This window comes from Mus caroli, unplaced genomic scaffold (assembly GCF_978045245.1).
Source record: "Mus caroli unplaced genomic scaffold, Mus_caroli_1 scaffold_5, whole genome shotgun sequence".
In the NCBI taxonomy this organism is placed as follows: domain Eukaryota; kingdom Metazoa; phylum Chordata; class Mammalia; order Rodentia; family Muridae; genus Mus; species Mus caroli.
This window is the reverse complement of record NW_028227260.1, coordinates 94,951,002-94,961,072: the sequence shown is the minus strand read 5'-3', so window position 1 is coordinate 94,961,072 and position 10,071 is coordinate 94,951,002. Positions and strand designations below refer to the sequence as shown.

Sequence of the window (10,071 nt, the reverse complement as noted above, 5' to 3'; positions counted from 1 at the left end):
TATTGGTTTTCAAAAATTCATACAAGATATTTTGATCATGTTTTTCCCTTTCCTCAATTCATCCCAGTTCCTCCCCTATATCTGACCCATTCAAATTTATGTTTTCCCTTTTTCTGTCTTTGAAAGATAACATAAAAAGATGTAAACAAGGGCTGGAGGGATGGCTCAGTGGTTAAGAGCACTGACTGCCCTTCCAAAGGTCCTGAGTTCAAATCCCAGCAACGAGATGGTGGCTCACAACCATCTGTAAAGTGATCTGACGCCCTCTTCTGGGGTGTCTGAAGACAGCTACAAGGTACTTACATATAATAAACAAATAAATCTAAAAAAATCTAAACAAACAAAAATAAATAAGACAAAGATGTCAAACACAAAGTCCCCCTCAGAACACACATACTAAAAAACCTGGAATTTATTTTGTGTTGGCTAACTACACGCGGACATGTTGCCTCAATATACCCAGTAACACTCCATTAAAGAAAACAGATTTTTACTTTGATGGTGGGTATAAATTACAGATAGCCTCTAGGATAGGGATGGGAACCCATGTCCACTTACCCCCAACCATGGTGGAACAACATGTAGCTTGAAAATATATGTACATTTTGTGTGTTCTGCCACAGTCTTTGTGAACTCACTTGTGTGTCAGTCCCTTTGTGCCTAAAAGGCATTGCTTCCATGTTTTTCTTTTTGTGATAGAACTTTTGTATGTTAAATTTTTGTCATGAATGAATATATTCTCTCTTATATGTTGAGATTATCTATTCTCATTGTAGAATATTTATCATGTAAATATATAAGGAGATTTTCCCTCTGTGGATGAGTCATCACCACATTGGTCATATGTATTTACATGATGGGTGAGGAAATGAAACACTACTGTTTTCTATGATAGAAGTTTGTGTATGGTGCATTGTGCACCTATAATGAAGAGATTGTTGTAAAAGCACAAACTAAGCCAGGCGTGGTGGCACACGCCTTTAATCCCAGCACTTAGGAGGCAGAGGCAGGCGGATTTCTGAGTTCAAGGCCAGCCTGGTCTACAAAGTGAGTTCCAGGACAGCCAGGGCTATACAGAGAAACCCTGTCTCGAAAAACCAAAAAAAAAAAAAAAAGCACAAACTATTTGATTTTGTTTGTTTGTTTGTTTTTGTTTTTTACTATTTGATTTTTTTACATCTTTTTTTTTCATTATGGACAAGAAGTCTGTTAAGATATTTCTGAAATGAGGTGTGGGGTATCATGGAAGCCCTGTCCAGAAGTCTTGAGAGGCATTTGTCATTGTTTTCAGGTTAGAGTCTGTGGCTCCTGGGCTATTGTGTGCCTTTCACTTCCTAAGAAACTGAGACACTATCTCATTCATTGAAGCATCCAGGCTGCCCATGTTTCTATGTGTTCCCTAGAAGTCATCAAAGCAGCCAGGCATGGTGGCCCACACCTTTAATCCCAGCACTCGGGAGGCAGAGGCAGGCAGATTTCTGAGTTCCAGGCCAGCCTGGTCTACAAAGTGAGTTCCAGGACAGCCAGGGCTACACAGAGAAACCCTGTCTCGGAAAAACCAAAAAAAAAAAAAAAAAAAAAAAAAAAAAAAACCCTGTCTCGAAAAACCAAAAAATGCAAAACAAGTCATCCAAGGCAAAGAACCTTGGCTGAACAATTAGTCTTCAACAGTAATCTATGCGCCCTGTACAACTTGCATATATTACTGTATCCACTCCTGGCCACCACGATGGTATTCTGATTCTGTAAGGGTATAAAACCCTCTCGGATTGCTTACAATAAACCTGTCACAGCCTCAGTCTTGCTGTGATTTCTGAAGAAGAAGAAGAAGAAGAAGAAGAAGAAGAAGAAGAAGAAGAAGAAGAAGAAGAAGAAGAAGAAGAAGAAGAAAGAAGACCTCAATTTGGAGTGACTTTTTCAATCAAGTTTGTTTCAGGGTCAAGTTTCAGGTGGACCATTGTCAGCATAATTAAAACTCAGTACAGTTTGGGAGAAAGATTCCAGGCAACAATCATTCCCATCCCAGGTTTCCAGGCAACAATCATTACAGTTCCTGGTACATCATAAAGCTGAAGGTGTGACTACTTAGAAACTCCTTTAAAATCTACTGTGGTCTCTGAGATAGCATAGAGGTCAGCAGCCCATGAAATACATGTGACATCTCCCCTAAGGATGGATCTTATTAACTGAGAGATAAGGAGGGAGAGTCTGGGATAAACATTCTGGGTAATTTGGGTGAGGTCTGCCTCCCTAGATAGCAAAAAGGCTACCAGATTATTAACAAAATCCACTCTCAGATTTCTGGGCTGAAAAACAGGTATTTTATCTCCACCAATGTGGAGAGGCCCCAGTATGTTTAACATTCCTGGTTTCCTAGTGCTCTGTGACCTCAAGGACCTTTGTGCCCACAACAGTGTGGAATGTAAAAAAGTTGAACTTGTTGGGTGTGGTAGCTCATGCCTATGATTCCTGAACTTGAAAGGTAAAGGCAAGAAGATTAGGAATTCAGGGGTATAATAGACTAAAAAAGTTGAATTTTTAGACAAGGGGGTGTAGTTCAGTGGAAGAGCATAAGCAATGTCCTGGGGTCCATTCCCAACAAACAACATAGAAAATTGGATAGTCCCAGAGGCAGAGATCTAAATGATGGTTGACAGGGGCTTGTGGTGTTGGTGGGGAAGGGGGAAATGTCAGCTAAAGGGTGCAATTTAAGTTATTAGATGAGCAAGTTCTTGAAATCCACTGTTGTGACTCTTGTTTGACAATTTAAAAGAACAGATCAAGGGCTAGAGAGGTGGATCAATGGTTAAGAGCACTTAGTACTCTTCCAAAGGATCTGAGTTAGATTCCCAGTGTCACATCACGGGTCTCAATTATAACTCCAGATCCAGTGTATCCATTGCTTTTGGCCCCCTTGGGCACCTAATCTCCCATACACATACATACACACACACACACACACACACACACACATGCCTACACATAAATAAAAATAGGGAGCTGGAGAGATGCTCGGTGGTAAAGATCACTGGCTGCTTTTCCAGAGGATCTAGGTTCAATTCCTAGCACTCACATGGCAGCTCAGAACTATCTGTAACTCAAGTTCTAGGAGATCAGACTCCCTCACACAGACATACAGGAAGGCAAAAACACAAATGAATAGAAAATAAAACTTAAATCTTTAAAAAAAAAATAATAGCCGCATGTAATGGCGCATACCTTTAATCCTGGCACTCTGGAGGCAGAAACAAGATGAGCTCTGTGAGTTCAAGGCCAGCCTGGTCTACAATGTGAATTCTAGGACAGCTGGTGTTGTTACACAGAGAAACCCTGTCTCAACAAATTATACATACATACATACATATATATGTGTGTGCATGTGTATATAAAAAAAGAACAAGCCAGGCATGGTGGTGCACGCCTTTAATCCCAGCACTTGAGAGGCAGAGAGAGGCAGATTTCTGAGTTCGAGGTCTGCCTGGTCTACAAAGTGAGTTCCAGGACAGCCAAGGCTACACAGAGAAACCCTGTCTCAAAACAAACAAACAAACAAACAAAACAACAACAACAAAGAACATACCAAAAATCTGTTATCACACAAATATCATCTGTTTTTTAGTTCTGCGTTCATATTAGGATAAATAAAAAGAAAAGCAAAAAAGAGCAGAGCTTTGGCTCTGTGGTATGAGGAAAAAGGCCACATGGTGGCTCTGGGATATAGGAGATACTGTTCTCTAGCTGCCTGGCTTCCTTATCATTCCTCAAATGACTCCTGGGAAAGGTTTGTGTTCTCGTATGTGTATTGACTTCAACAAAATGAAAGAAACAGCCGGGCGTGGTGGCGCACGCCTTTAATCCCAGCACTCGGGAGGCAGAGGCAGGCGGATTTCTGAGTTCGAGGCCAGCCTGGTCTACAAAGTGAGTTCCAGGACAGCCAGGGCTACACAGAGAAACCCTGTCTCAAAAAAAAAAAAAAAACCAAAGGAAAAAAAAAAAAAAAAGATGAAAGAAACATGTTTACAACCAAAAGCAGACGATTGACTGTACAGGGTGCTGGGACTAACTGAGCAGGAAGCTACTGCACCTGGTACTGACCTAATTTTAATCATACCCAATAAATAATAGAAAAAAACTTGCCAGTTGTGTTGGTGCATGCCCATAGGATATATTGAGTTCAGTTCAAAGACCCACATGTGGTAGGAGAGAATTTTTTGTCCACTGATTTCTTTGATCTCTCTCTTTCTCTCCCGCAGATACACACACACACACACACACACACACACACACACACACACAATGCACACATGATAATTTTAAAAATGTTTTTAGAGACCTAGGTTTGGTTCCCAGAACCCATATGATAGCTCACAACCATCTGTAACTGCACTTCCTAAGAACAAAGCACCTTTGTTCTGGTTTCTGTGGGCCCTGCATGGTCATATGGACATACATGAAGGATATGATTTAAATAAATAGTAAACTTAAAGAATTAAAAAATTCATCCGGGCGTGGTGTCACATGCCTTTAATCCCAACACTCGGGAGGCAGAGGCAGGCAGATTTCTGAGTTCGAGGCCAGCCTGGTCTACAAAGTGAGTTCCAGGACAGCCAAGGCTACACAGAGAAACCCTGTCTCGAAAAACCAAAAAAAAAAAAAAAAAAAATCTTATTTAATTAGTGTGGTGGTACATGCCTTTTAATTTCAGGAGGTAGAAGCAAGAGGAACTCTGTGAGTTCAAATCCAGTATGGCCTACATATTAAGTTCCAGGACAGCCAGAGCTACATAGTGATGATGGTGATGGTGATAAAGACTGAAGCCAGAGTCACATGTGGTGATGTGGTGGTGTGTACCTGTAAACCATTTGGGAAGCAGGAGGAGCAGAAAGAAGAAGAGAAAGAGGACTGAAAATGTCCCTGTTTTTGCCTCCTGGAATGCTGTTGCTAGGAATAGCTAGGGAGCTAAGTAAGCTGAGTGCTGAGTTAAAGAATGTCAGGTGACTGATAAACATCTCTCTAGGCTTCTCCTGTGGGTGGTCCATGGGACAAGGAGGGCAAGAATGTAGAAAAACAAGTTACTTTAGCTTTGGGAACCAAATTACTTAGTTTGGGTAACTTTCATGGTTTAACTAAAATGAAAGAGATTTTAAAATGGCATGGCTTTGCAAGAGGCCCTGGGTTGAATCCCTAGTGTGTGTGTGTGTGTGTGTGTGTGTGTGTGTGTGTGTGTGTGTGTGTGAGAGAGAGAGAGAGAGAGAGAGAGAGAGAGAGAGAAAGGGGAGGGAGGGGAGAGGGGGAGGGGAGAGGGTGGAGAGGAAGGAGAGGAACCCAGAGCAGGAGAGCAAAGCAGTGGTGATGCAAACCTTTAGTCCCAGCACTAGGGAGGTAGAGGCAGACAGGCAATCTCTGAGTTCAAGGCCAGTTTACCAGGGCTACACAGAGAAACCATGTCTTGTCTTGTCTTGTCTTTTTTTTTTTAATTTTTCCAGACAGGGTTTCTCTGTGTAGCCCTGGCTGTCCTGGAACTAACTCTGTAGACCAGGCTGGCCTCGAACTCAGAAATCTGCCTGCCTCTGCCTCCCAAGGCATGTGCCACCATTGCCAAGCGAGAAACTGTGTCTTGAAAAATAAAAACAAAAACAAACAAAAAACTGAAGAGGTGTACTGATATTTTTGGAAGGGAGACAGCTACCAGTAGTCAACAGAGGGAACACCCTGTCTCCCTTCCAAAAAGTTGCTTCAGGGCACTGGAGTTCGTACTGCAGTGTGTAAAACCCTAGTTCAAATGCCAGCATGACCCCACCCTACCCCCTTCCAAAAAAGACAAAATAAAAATTGAAAAATTGAAAAATTGACTTACAACAATTGATACTAACTTCATATGGAATTTGAACATATACCTCCAAATAACTAAAAGAATTCTGAAAAGAAATTCAGAGTCAGAAAACTCACACTTCTCAATTTCAAATTACTGCAAAGTAACATATATTACAGTGAAGTACTATATGATAGGCAGGCAAACTGATGGAACACAATAGGGAATCCATAAACACACACACACACACACAACCAGGTACCTACATGCAAAACAATGAAGTTCAGGGCTGGAAGGATGACTTATCAGTTAAGAGCACATACTACTCTTGCAGAAAATAGTTCAGGTCATAAATGCCTTTAATTCCAACTTCAAGGGATCTAATGCCATCTTCTGGCTTCCTTAGGCACCTACACTTTCCTCCACATACACAACTAGAAATAAAATATAGCTGGCTCCCTGCCTAGTTCTGTTTACTATCCCTTCTTATTCTGTTTTTGTTCTTATGATTTCTATTCTCCACATAGAGATATAGACTTCTGAAATTCTAAGATTAGAATTACTTAGTAGAAGAAGAGGGGAATGAAAGGAAATAAAATTTGAGACCTGTGATTCATGTAATTTATGTCAAATAGCCCAAAGAGTTGTTTGTGAGCTTTGAAATCTGGGGCTGAGAACATAGCAGAACAGGCCAGGACATGCCGGGGCAGGCCCATCGTTAAGACATTCCTGAGGCTGCTTGGCCATAAAGATAAAGAGAGATAAAGAGAATGGCATGCCAGACATGCGGGGCTGGCCCGGCACCTCCCTATCTCCCACCCTTCTGACCTAAATTAAATGTTAACAGCCTGCTAATGTTTAAATGGACCAATCATGTGAAACTGCTAGGGGTTGAATCCACTGTCTCCTGCATGAGATATGGTTTGACCCAGAGCTCTGCCACTATGGCTCCGCCATGTGGTCAACACCTCTGTCTCCTGCGGGAGATACATGTCGGCCTGGAGCTCCATCATTAAACTACCTCATGCTTTTACATCAAAAAAAAAAATATAGAGATAGATAGATAGATAGATAGCTGGGCATGGTGGCACACGCCTTTAATCCCAGCACTCGGGAGGCAGAGGCAGGCGGATTTCTGAGTTTGAGGCCAGCCTGGTTTACAGAGTGAGTTCCAGGATAGCCAGGGCTATACAGAGAAACCCTGTCTCGAAAAATAAAACAAAAAACAATATATATATATATATATATATATATATATATTAAATTTCTTTCTTTTCTTTTTCTTCTTCTTTTTTTTTTTTTTTTCATTTCATGATGGCAAGAGGTTACCTCATCTGTCTCTCTTGGACCAGCAATCCATCAACCACTGTTTGGCCTTTCCACAGCAGCTACAATATCCTGGAACCCTTTGTGGCTCATAGTAACCAGAACCTACTAGAGTCAATGTACCTGTTATTTTGAGCTCTGAATCTTTTAGCCTTATAATTCTTTTAGAAATCCCAAATTTACCACAATGAAAACATTGAGCATTTTGCTTCCTGATATTTCTAGCTACAAATTTGCCCTATGATATTGGAGTTATACTCCTGAGAACCAATACCATTTGTTTTCTTTATCCATTCATCTTTAGGGGCTCCATGTGCTTTCAATGGTCTGATTGCTCTCTTAGATATAAGGGCCTGAGGTCACACACAAAAATATACATAGATGCCAGGTGGTGGTGCACACTTTTAATTCCAGCACTCTGGAGGCAGAGGCAGGCAAATCTCCAAGTTCAAGGCTAGCCTGGTCTTATGAGTTCCCAGACAGGAAGGGCTACTTAACCCTGTCTCAGTCTTGAAAAACCACCAACCACACACAAACACATGAACAATTAAGCTGACTTTCCTCGTGGGGACCTGCTGTGCAATGGTTGCAAATGGCAGGCTCCTTGGGGGTGAATTCACCGTTACTTATATGGATTGCCCTAAGGGACCTTGGAGACACTTTTCTGGCAGTTATTCAAGTCTCTGACTTCCATGCTGTCCCCAATCTAGGGTCCAGACAGGTACACATGATGCCTTAGGAAATTCCCAGGTCAGAGTGGCCAGGATTCACACTTGTGGAGTCATCAAGTTCACCTGAGTCGTGCTTCAGAATAAGGAACACATGATTGAGGCCCTAGGTGAAGCCAAGTTCAAAATGTCTGGCTGCTGGAAGGTAAATAATGTTATTAATCACCTTCCTCCCACTTTCTTGCCCTGGTCCTCCTCACTGAGTTCCCCCACCCCCCCCCCCCTTCCATATCTCAAAGATTTAGGGCTTCACTACGTTGAAGACAGACTGAACTGAAGACATGGTCACTGAGAATTGGCTCATTCCTGGTGCCTGTAGTGTCGAGTATATCACCAATCAGGATCCCCTGGACAAATGGCAGGCCTTGTCCTCTGGAGGCCTTCCACTGTGGTACTCTCCTACACACCACCAAATCATGTTCAGTAATAAATCTCCCATCCTGTCTGATTTTAAAAAATAATAGAGGGCTGGTGAGATGGCTCAGTGGGTAAGAGCACCCGACTGCTCTTCCAAAGGTCCAGAGTTCAAATCCCAGCAACCACATGGTGGCTCACAACCATCCGCAACAAGATCTGGCGCCCTCTTCTGGAATGTCTGAAGACAGCTACAGTGTACTTACATATAATAAATAAATAAATCTTTAAAAAAAATAATAGAATAAGAAGATGAAGAAACTGGAAGCTAGCAGTCAAGCTAGGCCTGGTGGCACGCACTGGTAATCCTAGCATTCAAGAGGTAGGCAAGAGGATCAAGGATCCTAAGTTTTGAGACTAGCTTGAGCTACACATCTGGATCTTGTCTCAAGAAAAACACAAGAACAGTGGGTTGGGGATACATCTCATTTGTTAGAGTGATTACCAACATGCCTAAAGCCTTTGGTTTGGTCCTCATAAACTATATAAATAGTCATCTCTGGTGTGGATTACTCTCTTCTGTGTGCCATTCTTTCTCTTAACTCTAGTGCTTAAAATCCATACTTAAATTCCTTGAATAAACTCTAACTCTGCCAGGTATGGTATCACATACCTTTTATCCCAGCACCTAGGAAGCAGAAGCAGGAGGATTTCTATTAGTTAGAGACCAGCCTGATCTACAGATTAAGTCTCAGACCAACCAGGGCTATGCAGTAAGACCCTGTTTCCAAAAAGAAAGTGCTAAATGTTAAGGCTAAAGAGATGACTCAGGGGCTGGTGAGATGGCTCAGTGGGTAAGAGCACCCGACTGCTCTTCCGAAGGTCCAGAGTTCAAATCCCAGCAACCACATGGTGGCTCACAACCATCTGTAACGATGCCCTCTTCTGGTGTGTCTGAAGACAGCTACAGTGTACTTACATGTAATAAATAAATAAATCTTATTTAAAAAAAAAGAGATGACTCAGTAGTTAAGAGTACTGGCTACTGTTGTAAAGGGCCTAGGTTCTCTTTTCTCTTTCTAGCACCCACATGGCAGCCCACAACTGTTTGTAACTCTCATTCCAGGGGATCTGATGCTATCTTCTGGCGTGCGTCTCCATGCACCAGGCATACATGCAAGCAAAACAACCATATACATAAAATAAAAAAAATAATGCCAAGTGCACTAGGGGTATTGAAGACACCACATCTGTACAGTATCAGTGGGATTTGGTAGAGCCAGGAAGTTCATCTGTCTTCTGATCAGTCAGTGAGTCCCTTGCCAGCATCTGGAAACCGCAGCACACAGACAGGAGATGGCACCAGAACAGTAAAGGCTGCCTCCCTAACTATCAATAAGACTTGCATACAGCTGGTCTGTGAAGGACTTGTATAGAACAGAATGACACATCTGCAAAGGAACCATCCATGTGCAGGATTACAGCAACATAATTTCCTTTGTATAAGATCTTTGTTCCTGGAGTCAGTATAGGTCACTGATGATGTTAGCAGCTGCATTTGTTCCTGTCTGCTGCAGGGGTGGGGGTGGGGGCAGGGCATGTAAGAAGCCCAAGCAGGACATTCATCTGTGCATTTACAGAGAATGAGGCTACTTGTCCATAGATGCATTTTCATGGATCAAGAAAGACATTCTCAAAACTGAACTGAAGATGTTTGTGTTTTCTTCTTTTTCTTTTCTCTTCATCCATTCTCCCTCCTTCCTTCTCTTTCTTTTCCTCCTCTTCCTCTTCTCCCTGCCCCTCGACCCTCTCTTTCTTTTTTGGATAGACTCTCACTATATAGCTCTGAAA

The 10,071-nt window shown here is 42.2% G+C and overlaps 1 pseudogene; it reads left to right on the top strand.

Annotated features, from left to right (window-relative positions):
• The first annotated feature begins 7,677 nt into the window (after window positions 1-7,677).
• On the top strand, window positions 7,678-7,800 carry LOC115030153 (small nucleolar RNA SNORA70; annotated as a pseudogene).
• The last annotated feature ends 2,271 nt before the right edge of the window (window positions 7,801-10,071 follow it).